The following is a 14940-nucleotide window of genomic DNA, read 5'->3' as shown; positions in this document are numbered from 1 at the left end:
CGATGCCGCTTCTCTCCAGGGAACCCCCATCTCATCCTCCGTTGCACCCATCCCCCCAGATCTCCAGATGCCATGCACAAGCAGCTCGTTGGACCGGATCCTGAATGGGCTAAGTGTGGATCTCCCCGGGAATTCTAGTGTGCTGGCAAAGCTAGATCTGCTTCTGGAGTCGGTGCTACATATGGAGCAACGGCTGGATCAACGGATGCTACATATGGAGCAACGGATGGATCAACGGATGGACAAGATAGAGGCAGACATAGCGGGCATACATTATTTGCTCGGTGTTAATGCCCCTGTTTCCCCGATGCTGGAGCAGGGGGGTGACATGGATGTGATGCATGGTACCTTCGACCCCCTTCCATCACCAAGCACACACCCTCCACCAGAAGATACAGTGTACTATGCTATTGAGGAGGACATGACAACCCCATCTAGACCACGCCAGGAGACAACCCGGCGACCACTACCGGAGGAAAGCTTCCTCCCAGACACCCTACCATTGCCCATCGCCTCAAGTACACCCGCTCCCAAAAGACTTCCTACACCCGCTCGCATACAAACAGTGGCCGACATCTCCCTGTGCGATCTGACACCGGCGCTGAGGGAGAAGTATAGGGTGAGGAGTGCTGGTATACCACACAAGTATGCCTTGATCATATTTAAACACCATGTTCCCTACACATTGTACTGCGAGTGGGTGTTCAAAGTGAACTATGATGGGAATCGACAAAAAAATGCCCTTCCTGCCAATTTAAGGAAAAAGATTGTGGAAGAAATGCAGCGCTATTACCCTGTTACAGATCCTGTAATGAGAGGCGTTAGAGACTGCATTAATGGCGTTTTGCGCCATGCAAGGCATCGGCCATGGCTGGAAAATGGGGAGGACTTTCAGTGAGACCATACTGTAATATTGTGCTGTACTGTACTGTACAGTACATGTTTTACCCTATAGTACCTGCTGTACTTAAACAAAGGATACTGAATGTTGTTGTGTGTTGCACGGTTTTTGTACTGTATTTGTAAATAAAAGTTTTTAGTGGCGACTTCAGCAATAAAAGAACTGGTTACTTTATCTCACACACAGTACTACAGTACAAACTGCTTTTTGCTGCCAGACTGCAAACCCGCAAGACCAGCAACATTGTAACAAAAGAGCAATGAGCGCGCAATTGGCGTGGGAACTTCTGTTCTAAGGCCCCTATAAATAATATTCTTTATTTTATTTATAAACTCACATTTATAAACCCCGTCACCCACCCCCGCTAAACACAATAAAAAATAATCACACACAGCAGCCGCCAAAAAATAAATAAATAAATGACAATAAATACATTGGAAATACATTTTTATTGATAGTGTAGATGTGCAGGGGGTCTCTGGAGCTGAACCGCACAGGTTTTAGGTCTGGGGACCCCGTGCCCCCCGAGATACAGGCCCCTTTAGGGGGTGCCGGTAGCCCTCTGCTTGGTTTAAAGGTCCGATCACGTGATCGCGGCCTGTAAACCAAGCAGAGCAGAGGGATACCGGCACCCCCTAAAGGGGCCTGTATCTCGGGGGGCACGGGGTCCCCAGACCTGAAACCTGTGCGCTTCAGCTCCGGAGAACATCTACACTGTGAATAAAACACACACATCATTAAAGAATCATTCTTTAGCTTAGCGGCTATGCGCTATGGTAAAGAAGCAGCATTTCTGTCTTTTTAATAATATTGTAGAGTGAGCAGGGGGTTCCCTGAGACAGAAATCTAATCTCAGGGGACCCCCTGCTCCTGCACAATATTATTAAAAGTTCAGAAACGAGGCTTCATTAGCATAGCGTATAGCCGCTAAGGTAATGAAGGGGTTAACGCATAATAACCAATAAATACATTCAATACACTACCCACTACCCATGGCAACCTCCGCTGCTGTACAGTAAAACAGAGAAAAAAAATAACACTTTCAAAGTAATGTCCCCTAACCCCTTAATCACCATAGCGGTTATTAACCGCTACAGTCATGAAGGGGTTAACCCGCCCTCACCCACCACTTGGGACGCCTACTGTACATACCCTCCCACTCTAACCCCCCACCCCGTGAGGCCTAACCACCCTCAACCCTCACCCACTAACTACCCACAAGGGAGGCCTACCCACATACCGTTGGGGAAACACCCCACCCCCACCCCAGTACCCACAATAAAAACAGTACAATCACCCACAATAAACAGCATTCTATTTATTAAATACATTACCCACCCCCTGTGCCCCCCCCCCCCCATAAATACAAGATTTATTCTTTTACATTCAGGGTCCATAACGCAGCCCCACGCTAGTCCCCGGTGGGCTGGCAGGGCACCTGGACAGACCTACAGTTTACCAGCAGCATTCCACAGGTTCTGGAGGCCTGCTGGTGGATCCTGCCAGCACCATGGCGCCCAGGTGGTCTCCTTGGGTCACCGTGAGCCTCAATTGGGTCCACACGGTAGGCCCAAGGATGTCTGGGAGCCCCGGGTCAAACCCACAGGTGTCTGCGGGGCCTCGGGTGGTTCCCATGGGGGTCTGGGGAACTCACGGGTGCTCACTACGGGTCCGCGGTGCCCCCACAGAAGTGGGACCACACATCATCATCCCCGCACCTACGGCTCGGAGGTGCCCCCACAGAAGTGGGACCACACATCGTCATGCCCGCAGACTACGGGTCCGCGGTGCCCCCACAGAAGTGGGACCACACATCATCATCCCCGCATGTGTCACCCGTGGAACCACCAGCCTGCTACCCTTTAGGATACCCGAGGATTCCCCGCGGGTGGTCTCCAGAGGTCCCACGCAAAACCACGGAAGTAACCCTGAATGTAAAAAAAATAAACCTGGCCAATACATTCAATACATACACCCTCCCCCCCAACACCTACAGTACAATAATGTGCAAAATAACTATTATCCAGATATGGATAATAGATTAATTGCCCATTATTAAAAACATTAACTAGCATATACAAATAAATAAAGTACTACTGACCTCATCAATACGAAGTGTCCGATGCCAGCGCCTTCCTTCTCTTGCCCACACAAAACATAGCCAAAACCAAGCCAATACATTGCAATTACATTCAGATATCAATTAACCCCTTAAACACCTTATCGGATAATAACCGCAAAGGTAATTAAGGGGTTAAGCCACACAGGCACGATACCCACCCTTCACCCATGAATTTGTACTGTGGCTTCATCATGCAACTATATATATATATACTGTATATATATACATACAGAGAGACAGAGAGAAAGAGAGAGAGAGAGATATATACAGTATATATATATACACACGTTATATACTGTACACACCCATGATAAACCAAATATACAGTACAAATAAATGTAGAAGGGTTATCAAAACCATACTGTTCTACAACCAAACACTTCTCCATACAGATACTACATTAAAATCAATTTCCTTTAAAAATCCTAACTGATCTCACAATCTACTGTACTGTATATGATCACAAACCAATGAAAAAAAAGTCACATTCCAAAATGCATAAAATCTATGCACCATACTGTATACATTCTGCAAATTAATCAAACGTAAACAAAAATCAGTTAGCAATCATTATTTACACCCCTAAACATTTCACACTCAATCAAGAACAATGAGACCATTAACAGATTCACGCCTAGAGCAGAACAATTAAGCCTTTGAAAAAATATAAGTACCGACAAAAATACAACCTTTACAGTACAGTACAACCAAGGCTATCTATCCCTGACCTTCCTCAAACACACAATACAATACCAAGGAATAATACATCTATCTAATTTTAAAATACTTTAAACTCACAAAATAATTAAAAACACATCTAATCCAGCTTTTAAAACATCATCATTTCTTACCCTGAATGTATACTGTACTGTATATCTCTCTAGACATATATATTGTACATACATACATACAGTGGCAAGAAATGATATACCACAAAAAAATAAAAATACACAGGTTAAAAAACCTTTTGAAAAAATTAACAAGTTAAATAAAATACATTTCTTTACTGTAGTTCACTTACCATTACTTGCCCCCACCGACTCCCGTTGCCCAGCTTACTCACGAACCAATCCACGATCAGGAACCCATAAAATAATAAACCATTGAAAATAATAAACATTAAACTAAAAATCCAAACCAATCCACGGGTCTTCTACTTGTAATACACCTTCATCTGTATTTTTCTTTCTTCTATCTCCTTCCGGGCGGGGCAGGGCGTGGTCTTCTTTCCATCATCGGCCACGCCCTTGTCTTTTTCCTTCTCCGGAGGTCCTTCCTCCGCGGCGTCTGGCTGCAAAATGAGACGACATAGGCTTTTAAAGGCCTATGACGTCACATTTTGCGTCATGGTTCCCACGGTCCTGATTGGACCGTGAAAACCATGTGTGTTGGCCGATAATAAAAAAATGATGACGTCACTTAAAGGGAATGAAAGCACAGCCAATCAGAATGGCTTTGCTTCAATTGCCTTTAAGATGACGTCATGAAAAGGCACATGGCCGTGCACACATGGTACTAGAGCCAATCAGAGCGTGGGAACTTTATCCCTACTCTGATTGGCTCTGGTATACCATGTGTCAGGGGCTGGGGGGAGAAAGGATGTGACGTCAATGAAAACCTGTCACGTGGTACGGTAGCCAATCAGAGCGTGGGAACTTTATCCTTATTGACGTCACATCCTTTCTCCCCCAAGCCCCTGACACATGGTATACCAGAGCCAATCAGAGCGTGGGAACTTTATCCCTACTCTGATTGGCTCTGGTATACCATGTGTCAGGGGCTTGGGGGAGAAAGGATGTGACGTCAATAAGGATAAAGTTCCCACGCTCTGATTGGCTACCGTACCACGTGACAGGTTTTCATTGACGTCACATCCTTTCTCCCCCAAGCCCCTGACACATGGTATACCAGAGCCAATCAGAGTAGGCATAAAGTTCCCACGCTCTGATTGGCTCTAGTACCATGTGTGCACGGCCATGTGCCTTTTCATGACGTCATCTTAAAGGCAATTGAAGCAAAGCCATTCTGATTGGCTGTGCTTTCATTCCCTTTAAGTGACGTCATCATTTTTTTATTATCGGCCAACACACATGGTTTTCACGGTCCAATCAGGACCGTGGGAACCATGACGCAAAATGTGACGTCATAGGCCTTTAAAAGCCTATGTCGTCTCATTTTGCAGCCAGACGCCGCGGAGGAAGGACCTCCGGAGAAGGAAAAAGACAAGGGCGTGGCCGATGATGGAAAGAAGACCACGCCCTGCCCCGCCCGGAAGGAGATAGAAGAAAGAAGAATACAGATGAAGGTGTATTACAAGTAGAAGACCCGTGGATTGGTTTGGATTTTTAGTTTAATGTTTATTATTTTCAATGGTTTATTATTTTATGGGTTCCTGATCGTGGATTGGTTCGTGAGTAAGCTGGGCAACGGGAGTCGGTGGGGGCAAGTAATGGTAAGTGAACTACAGTAAAGAAATGTATTTTATTTAACTTGTTAATTTTTTCAAAAGGTTTTTTAACCTGTGTATTTTTATTTTTTTGTGGTATATCATTTCTTGCCACTGTATGTATGTATGTACAATATATATGTCTAGAGAGATATACAGTACAGTATACATTCAGGGTAAGAAATGATGATGTTTTAAAAGCTGGATTAGATGTGTTTTTAATTATTTTGTGAGTTTAAAGTATTTTAAAATTAGATAGATGTATTATTCCTTGGTATTGTATTGTGTGTTTGAGGAAGGTCAGGGATAGATAGCCTTGGTTGTACTGTACTGTAAAGGTTGTATTTTTGTCGGTACTTATATTTTTTCAAAGGCTTAATTGTTCTGCTCTAGGCGTGAATCTGTTAATGGTCTCATTGTTCTTGATTGAGTGTGAAATGTTTAGGGGTGTAAATAATGATTGCTAACTGATTTTTGTTTACGTTTGATTAATTTGCAGAATGTATACAGTATGGTGCATAGATTTTATGCATTTTGGAATGTGACTTTTTTTTCATTGGTTTGTGATCATATACAGTACAGTAGATTGTGAGATCAGTTAGGATTTTTAAAGGAAATTGATTTTAATGTAGTATCTGTATGGAGAAGTGTTTGGTTGTAGAACAGTATGGTTTTGATAACCCTTCTACATTTATTTGTACTGTATATTTGGTTTATCATGGGTGTGTACAGTATATAACGTGTGTATATATATATACTGTATATATCTCTCTCTCTCTCTTTCTCTCTGTCTCTCTGTATGTATATATATACAGTATATATATATATAGTTGCATGATGAAGCCACAGTACAAATTCATGGGTGAAGGGTGGGTATCGTGCCTGTGTGGCTTAACCCCTTAATTACCTTTGCGGTTATTATCCGATAAGGTGTTTAAGGGGTTAATTGATATCTGAATGTAATTGCAATGTATTGGCTTGGTTTTGGCTATGTTTTGTGTGGGCAAGAGAAGGAAGGCGCTGGCATCGGACACTTCGTATTGATGAGGTCAGTAGTACTTTATTTATTTGTATATGCTAGTTAATGTTTTTAATAATGGGCAATTAATCTATTATCCATATCTGGATAATAGTTATTTTGCACATTATTGTACTGTAGGTGTTGGGGGGGAGGGTGTATGTATTGAATGTATTGGCCAGGTTTATTTTTTTTACATTCAGGGTTACTTCCGTGGTTTTGCGTGGGACCTCTGGAGACCACCCGCGGGGAATCCTCGGGTATCCTAAAGGGTAGCAGGCTGGTGGTTCCACGGGTGACACATGCGGGGATGATGATGTGTGGTCCCACTTCTGTGGGGGCACCGCGGACCCGTAGTCTGCGGGCATGACGATGTGTGGTCCCACTTCTGTGGGGGCACCTCCGAGCCGTAGGTGCGGGGATGATGATGTGTGGTCCCACTTCTGTGGGGGCACCGCGGACCCGTAGTGAGCACCCGTGAGTTCCCCAGACCCCCATGGGAACCACCCGAGGCCCCGCAGACACCTGTGGGTTTGACCCGGGGCTCCCAGACATCCTTGGGCCTACCGTGTGGACCCAATTGAGGCTCACGGTGACCCAAGGAGACCACCTGGGCGCCATGGTGCTGGCAGGATCCACCAGCAGGCCTCCAGAACCTGTGGAATGCTGCTGGTAAACTGTAGGTCTGTCCAGGTGCCCTGCCAGCCCACCGGGGACTAGCGTGGGGCTGCGTTATGGACCCTGAATGTAAAAGAATAAATCTTGTATTTATGGGGGGGGGGGGGCACAGGGGGTGGGTAATGTATTTAATAAATAGAATGCTGTTTATTGTGGGTGATTGTACTGTTTTTATTGTGGGTACTGGGGTGGGGGTGGGGTGTTTCCCCAACGGTATGTGGGTAGGCCTCCCTTGTGGGAACTGATTGGGTGGTTAGGCCTCACGGGTGGGGGGGGGGTTAGTGTGGGAGGGTATGTAGGCATCCCGAGTGGTGGGTGGGTGAGGGTGGGTTAACCCCTTCATGACTGTAGCGGTTAATAACCGCTATGGTGATTAAGGGGTTAGGGGACATTACTTTGTATGTTTTAATTTTTGTGTCTGTTTTGCAGAAGCGGAGGGGCCATGGCCAGGATGGGGGGGGGGGTTAACGGTATGTGGGTAGGGGGTGAGGGTGGTTAGCAATGCAGGGAGGGAGATTTACTGGTAACAGAAACATCTCTCTCCCTTCAATGTACTGTAATCTGTTTAAAGCCCCCTCCCCCCTAATGTGTGTTTCTGTAAAATCTCTCTCCCTTCAATGTACTGTAATCTGTTTAACAGAAACATTAGGGGGGAAGGGGCTTTAGGCCTTTATATCTCTCTCCCTTCAGTGTAATCTACTTAACAGAAACATTAGGGGGGGAAGGGGCTTTAGGCCTTTATATCTCTCTCCCTTCAGTGTAATCTGCTTAACACAAACATTAGGGGGGAAGGGGTTTTTAAACAATGCTGTGTATAATGTACTGTATAAGGTTTTTTACAATTAGATAGATGTAATCCTTGGTATTGTAAGGGTTAGTTTGGTTTTAAATTGTCTTTTCTGGTTGTTACTTACAGTATATATTGATTTTGGTTTACTTGCTTGGTTAAAATACTTTTTGGTATTGTAGTGTGCATTATCCTTAGCGTTGTATACTGTAGGTGCCTTTAAACCCAGTAACCTACTGTATTGTGATTCACTTTGATTCTCCCTAGTGTTTTTTGAGTCACTATCCTTTTCATGTTTAGGGTTGACAGTGTGTGTCGTTCCCTAGTGCTGTTCATTAGTGTTTAAGGGTCCATGCCTCTTTTTTAAGTGTTTTTAAATCATGTACTGTTTATTCATCCCTTTTTGCACTGTGTCAAATAAATAAACAAATATATCAATTGCATACCTGAGTGCTCCCATACGGGTTACTTTTTTCTCTTTTCACTCACATACAGTATGTATATATATATATATATATATATATATATATATATATATATATATATATATATACAGTATATATACACAGTGTATATATGTATACTGTATATATATATATATATATATATATATATATATATATATATATATATACAGTGTATATACTGTACAGTATATACAGTATTTATTTCTCTTCATGTCTTTATTTATTTATTTATTTATTTAGATTTATTTATTAATTGTGGGGCTGCTGTGCGTGAATTTTTTTTATTGGGGGTGAGGGGGGTGTTTGGCCCTTGGTGTGAGTTTACGACTTGCAGCAGCAGCAGCACAATTAATAAATAAATATAAATAAATAAATAAATAAATGACAATAAATACATTTGAAATACATTTTTATTGATAGTGTACATGTGCAGGGGGTCTCCGGAGCTGAACCGCGGTGGTTTTAGGTCTGGGGACCCCGTGCCCCCCGAGATACAGGCCCCTTTAGGGGGTGCCGGTATCCCTCTGCTCTGCTTGGTTAAACGCAGAGCACTCAGCACTCAGAAACACAGGCCAGCCAGATTTAAACACACACACAATAGGGGGAGGTTTTTTTTACATAGCTTGCAGGGAAGCTTAACGCACACACACAATAGGGGGATAGGGGGATAGGGGGAGGTTTTTTTTACATAGATTAGAGAGAAGGCAGGGCGTTTTAAAAGCGAGAATAGGGGGAGGGGGTTTTACATAGATTTTATTTATTTATTTATTTAGATTTATTTATTAATTGTGGGGCTGCTGTGCGTGAATTTTTTTTATTGGGGGTGAGGGGGGTGTTTGGCCCTTGGTGTGAGTTTACGACTTGCAGCAGCAGCAGCACAATTAATAAATAAATATAAATAAATAAATAAATAAATGACAATAAATACATTTGAAATACATTTTTATTGATAGTGTACATGTGCAGGGGGTCTCCGGAGCTGAACCGCGGTGGTTTTAGGTCTGGGGACCCCGTGCCCCCCGAGATACAGGCCCCTTTAGGGGGTGCCGGTATCCCTCTGCTCTGCTTGGTTAAACGCAGAGCACTCAGCACTCAGAAACACAGGCCAGCCAGATTTAAACACACACACAATAGGGGGAGGTTTTTTTTACATAGCTTGCAGGGAAGCTTAACGCACACACACAATAGGGGGATAGGGGGATAGGGGGAGGTTTTTTTTACATAGATTAGAGAGAAGGCAGGGCGTTTTAAAAGCGAGAATAGGGGGAGGGGGTTTTACATAGATTTTATTTATTTATTTATTTAGATTTATTTATTAATTGTGGGGCTGCTGTGCGTGAATTTTTTTTATTGGGGGTGAGGGGGGTGTTTGGCCCTTGGTGTGAGTTTACGACTTGCAGCAGCAGCAGCACAATTAATAAATAAATATAAATAAATAAATAAATAAATGACAATAAATACATTTGAAATACATTTTTATTGATAGTGTACATGTGCAGGGGGTCTCCGGAGCTGAACCGCGGTGGTTTTAGGTCTGGGGACCCCGTGCCCCCCGAGATACAGGCCCCTTTAGGGGGTGCCGGTATCCCTCTGCTCTGCTTGGTTTACAGGCCGCGATCACGTGATCGGGACCTTTAAACCAAGCAGAGGGCTACCGGCACCCCCTAAAGGGGCCTGTATCTCGGGGGGCACGGGGTCCCCAGACCTAAAACCACCGCGGTTCAGCTCCGGAGACCCCCTGCACATCTACACTATCAATAAAAATGTATTTCCAATGTATTTATTGTCATTTATTTATTTATTTTTTGGCGGCTGCTGTGTGTGTGTATTTTTTTATTGTGGGTAGCGGGAGGGTGGGTGAATGGGGTATTCGCCCCAACGATGGTTGGGGAGGGCTTGCGGGGGGGGGGGGGGGTGGGGTAGCGGGAGGGCTTAACCCCTTCATGACCGTAGCGGTATTAACTGCTACGATCGTGAAGGGGTTAAGTGCACCCGCAACCCCCCCCCCCCTCCCGCAAGTCCTAAACTCACACCAAGGGCCAAATACCCCCCTCACCCATCCCCACTACACACAATAAAGCGGGCACGGTGGGTTAACCCCTTCATTGCCTTAGCGGCTATCCGCTATGGTAATGACGCAGCATTTTCCGTATTTTTAATAATATTGATCAGGAGCAGGGGGGTTCCCTGAGCATTAATTTCTGGCTCAGGGAACCCCCTGCTCACTGTACAATATTATTAAATCTCTCTCTGCTGCAAACACATCTCGCCCCCAGTATGTGCAGTAATTTACTGAACATGTACTGTAGAATAAATGCATACAGTAGTTTTATTTATTCGGGTTTATTACACAGTATACTGTATGGCCGGAAAACATCAGCATACAGTACAATATAATCCATCGAAATCCCCCCATTAGCCGTTTTCTTTTCTGAGGAAAAACAAAATGAAAAGTTTTAATGTACAGTAATGGTCAGCCCCCTAAAGAAGTTCCCAGCCAGCCCCACCAAAATAATACGGCAAAAATACAGTACTCACCATACTGTACAGTACAGTATTACTAAATTTCCCATTCAGCTTGCGCTGGCGCCGGCCCACTTCCAGTCCAGCTTTCATCATTTTGCAGAGGGACTAGCCCACCTGTAGTCAGCGGGAAATCGCTTAGGTACATGCAAGCTTCATCAAAACTGGCTGCGAAATCCATCTCAGATTTGTCACCGACGGCAGGACCATGATGATAAGCTGGTGCTGCTGCTGGTTCTGGTTCTGGTTCTGGCGCATTGCTTGGCAGGGACTGTCGCTTCTTATTTCGTTTTAACACGACCCTTCGCCTTTTGCCGCCTCCATTATCATAGATACGGGAAAAACCCTGTGACACACACCAATACCCTCCAACAAATTGGGGCTCAATACGGTGAAAACAGGGGTCACTACATAACCTTTTCCTTATTGCATGCTTCCACAAATGAGGAGTTGGCGAAAATCTGTAAAAGTCATAATTTTCGATAAAATACTGATAAATTTGAACAACTGTTGCCATCTTATCCTCTGTTGCATTTATAGCGGCCCATATCAAATAAGCATAACTTCTGTCAGGTTTTTGGAACACGGGCTCCACTTGTTCACTCATGTCTCTGTAGAATAGTGTAAGTGAAAATGATCTTTGTCTTTATTTAATACATTACTGTATGTAAAGCCTAAATTGATACATTTTTTGCAACTATTCCTTCAGTCTCAAGGACAAGTTACACAATAGCATACTGTACTGGGATAAAGTAACTTTTTTTGGAAACGAAACAACTTGCAAAGGCCACACATTACTTAAGTCATGAGTTTATGCCATCTGGTGGACAATCGAAACATCGCAGCCTAGTAAATCATTCTCATTATCATTTAACAAGATCAGGCCCCCGTCAGCCAGGCATGAACCGTGGCTGGGAAGGCAAGCGCAACGAAGCATGCAAGAGGTGAGCAGTGGCGGATTCCAGGTTTCTGCCAGGTACAAACCAGGCATTTGCTCGAATAAAGTGTGTCGGTGCAGTATAAGTGTACTACAATAAATAAACTGTTATGTAAAAAAAAAATGTCCCGGTTTTTCATTTTCAAAATCTGGTCACCCTACCTCTTCAGCCACACACCAGGAACGCTGGATTGCTTTCAGACGCTCGGAGAGGCGGATACAGTCGTGGATTGCAGGCACTGATTTATCTGGTAAGTACCGCAAACATGCTTGAACAAGGGCCGTAGACATTTTATTTGACGGTTTAGATTACCATTGTCTGTGGTTGTTAGTTATTGGTATTAGAGTTTTTTGATGTTGTTACGAATCAAATACATTTTGAAGTAGTAATCCCCTCCGAACTGGGCATTCCTGGCCAATAATGCCCTGGCTGTAAGAGTTGAAGGGCCCAAGCAAAGCCCCCACCTCTATACACACTAACACTGCAGGGGCATCAGAGTGTCTTGTTGTCATGGCAACGGGGGGGTGTCACGTGATGTAATTTGTTTAATAAATTATTTTTTAAGGTGTCCCGGTTTTTCATTTTCGAAATCTGGTCACCCTATGTATTTATGCTGCATTCAGTGTTGTAATGTGCTGTAATTGGGTTACATGGCGTACATAGTGTATATACCGCATTCAGGGTAAGTGCTGTATGTGGATTATAAAGTGTATATATGCTGCATTCAGGGTTATAAGGTCGTTTATAGAGTATATACTGCATTCACGGTTACGTGCGGCATGTGGAGTATAAGGTGTATATATGCTGCATTCAGTGTTATAATGTGCTTTAAGTGGGTTACATGGCGGGTATAGTGGATATACTGCATTCAAGGTTACGCGCCGTATTGGATTATAACGGGTATATATGCTACAGTCAGTGTTATAATGTGCGGTATTTGGGTTACAGGGGTGTATACGGTACCGCAGTGGTGGTGGCGTGCTGTATTTGGATTATATGGCATACACTGCGATCACGGTTACGTGCTGGGTTCTGAATATAATGTGTATAGACCACATGCGCGGTTACATGACGGGTTTGGATTATATGGCGTATATGCTGCATGCTTGGCTTCGGCCGTTGCGTGGAGCATATGGTGTGTGTATATACTGCCTTTGGGGGTCATGTGCTGTATTGGTTCAGCGTTACATGCTACATTCAGGACGACGTGGGGTATACGGTGCGTTATGCTGCAGGCAGAGGTATAACGCGTGTAGGGGTTAATTTCACTTCCTGTTCAGCGCAGGCCATGGTAGGGCATGGGTAATCCCTCTTCCTGTTCAGCACTTGGCTCCCTCTATCGTATGGGTAATCCCATTTCCTGTTTAATATACGGCCCTGCGGTTGTATGGGTAATCCCATTTCCTGTTTAATATACGGCCCTGCGGTTGTATGGGTAATCCCATTTCCTGTTTAATATACGGCCCTGCGGTTGTATGGGTAATCCCAGTTCCTGTTTAACACACGGCCCTGCTATTGTATGGGTAACCCCACTTCCTGTTCAGCACATGGCCCTGCTATGGACGGGTAACCCCCCACTCACTGTTCAGCACAGGGCCGCATGCCACCGGGTTTGGTGTGTGTGATCCCACTTCCTGTTCAGCGCATGGCCAGGGATGGTGCGGGTAATCCCACTCCCTGACTGGGCACGATCAGGAAAATATGCTGGTATAGCAAATATGCATGCGGGAAGGGGGTAAAGGGGCGGTTGCAAATAGCAGGCCTAACGCCCCTTCTTCGGTTAGCAGGAGGTCCCATGTATCGATGATAACATATCAATTCATGTTTCTTTCAGTCAGTTTCGGTACCTCGTGCGAGTAGCAATTCAGTTTTCATCCGGATCGGATCCGCCTCCGTCGACCCTCGATACTTCCCATACTCACAGAAAACCCAGTAGACGGAACACATAGTTAAATCACGCAAATTGAAATCACACTCCCGCGACACTTAGCGCATCAATCAGAATGTACTTCGTAGACAAAATCATACAACTGCAGGCTGACGCGCGAAGCAAGGAAGAAGGCTGGTTCCAGAGGCAGCTGTTGATGCTCATGCACCGGCAGAGTCACCAGCAGTAGTGACACCAGCGATAAGCGCAGCGCCAGTTCTAGCAACGCTAATCGCATCAGCAGCGGCGATAGCTCCAGCTATAGCGACAGTCGTAGCGCCAGCATTGGGGGCGGCGCCAGCGGTAGCGACACCTGTAGTTCCAGCAGCGGCAGTGGCCGCGGTTCCCCCGCAGGCGGTTAACAACACACCTCTAGGGGCCGGTGGGCAGGCCGGGCAAGTGGACTCACCATCCTCCATGCTCCCCCTCCCTCAGGCGGCACCCGCCTCAGAGGAGCTAGCCAAGGATAAGAGGATGCCCGATGCGGCATATAAGGTCTCTTATACATCCAGACCTAGCTCAGTGGGCTTGCACTTGCTGAAAGAGGTGAAGGACAAGATATGGGCCGGGGAGTACGTAGATATATTATCTCTGCTACCAGGCTACAGGGAGGCGTTGGCCGCGTCCTCAAAGACGGGGGAAGCGAAGAAGGTGGATGTGGAAAAGAGGCTTTTCCCACACACCTTTCGCAATTGGTCGAAGGCATTTGTTATCCTGGCTGGAGTAATTGGGGAGAAGGATCCCCAGGCGTGCGCATCGCTCTTTACGTATCACGACATGATCGAGGAAGCACACCACACTTACGGGGGAACGGGTTGGTGGACATATGACCGGTGCTTTAGGCAATCAATAAAGGCCCAAGAGGTGGTGATACCATGGAACGTCAAGGACGTCAACCTGTATCTGCAGTTTGTGTCTGGGGGCGGGGCAGATTCCTTTCGAAGGTGCGGCACCGGAGGTAGGGGGACATGGCGGAATAACGTACCAGGGACTAGCCAGTCGCTGCGCACCAACTCGGGCGTCTGTTGGCCGTTTAACCAGTCCAACTGCACGTACGACAACTGCCGTTTCCAACACATCTGCTCCTTTTGCGGCGGCCGCCACGCCCAGGCAAAGTGTTTTAAGAAGGGCGG

This window comes from Ascaphus truei, unplaced genomic scaffold (genome assembly GCF_040206685.1).
Source record: "Ascaphus truei isolate aAscTru1 unplaced genomic scaffold, aAscTru1.hap1 HAP1_SCAFFOLD_350, whole genome shotgun sequence".
Taxonomy (NCBI): domain Eukaryota; kingdom Metazoa; phylum Chordata; class Amphibia; order Anura; family Ascaphidae; genus Ascaphus; species Ascaphus truei.
Note: the sequence above shows the minus strand (reverse complement) of the source record.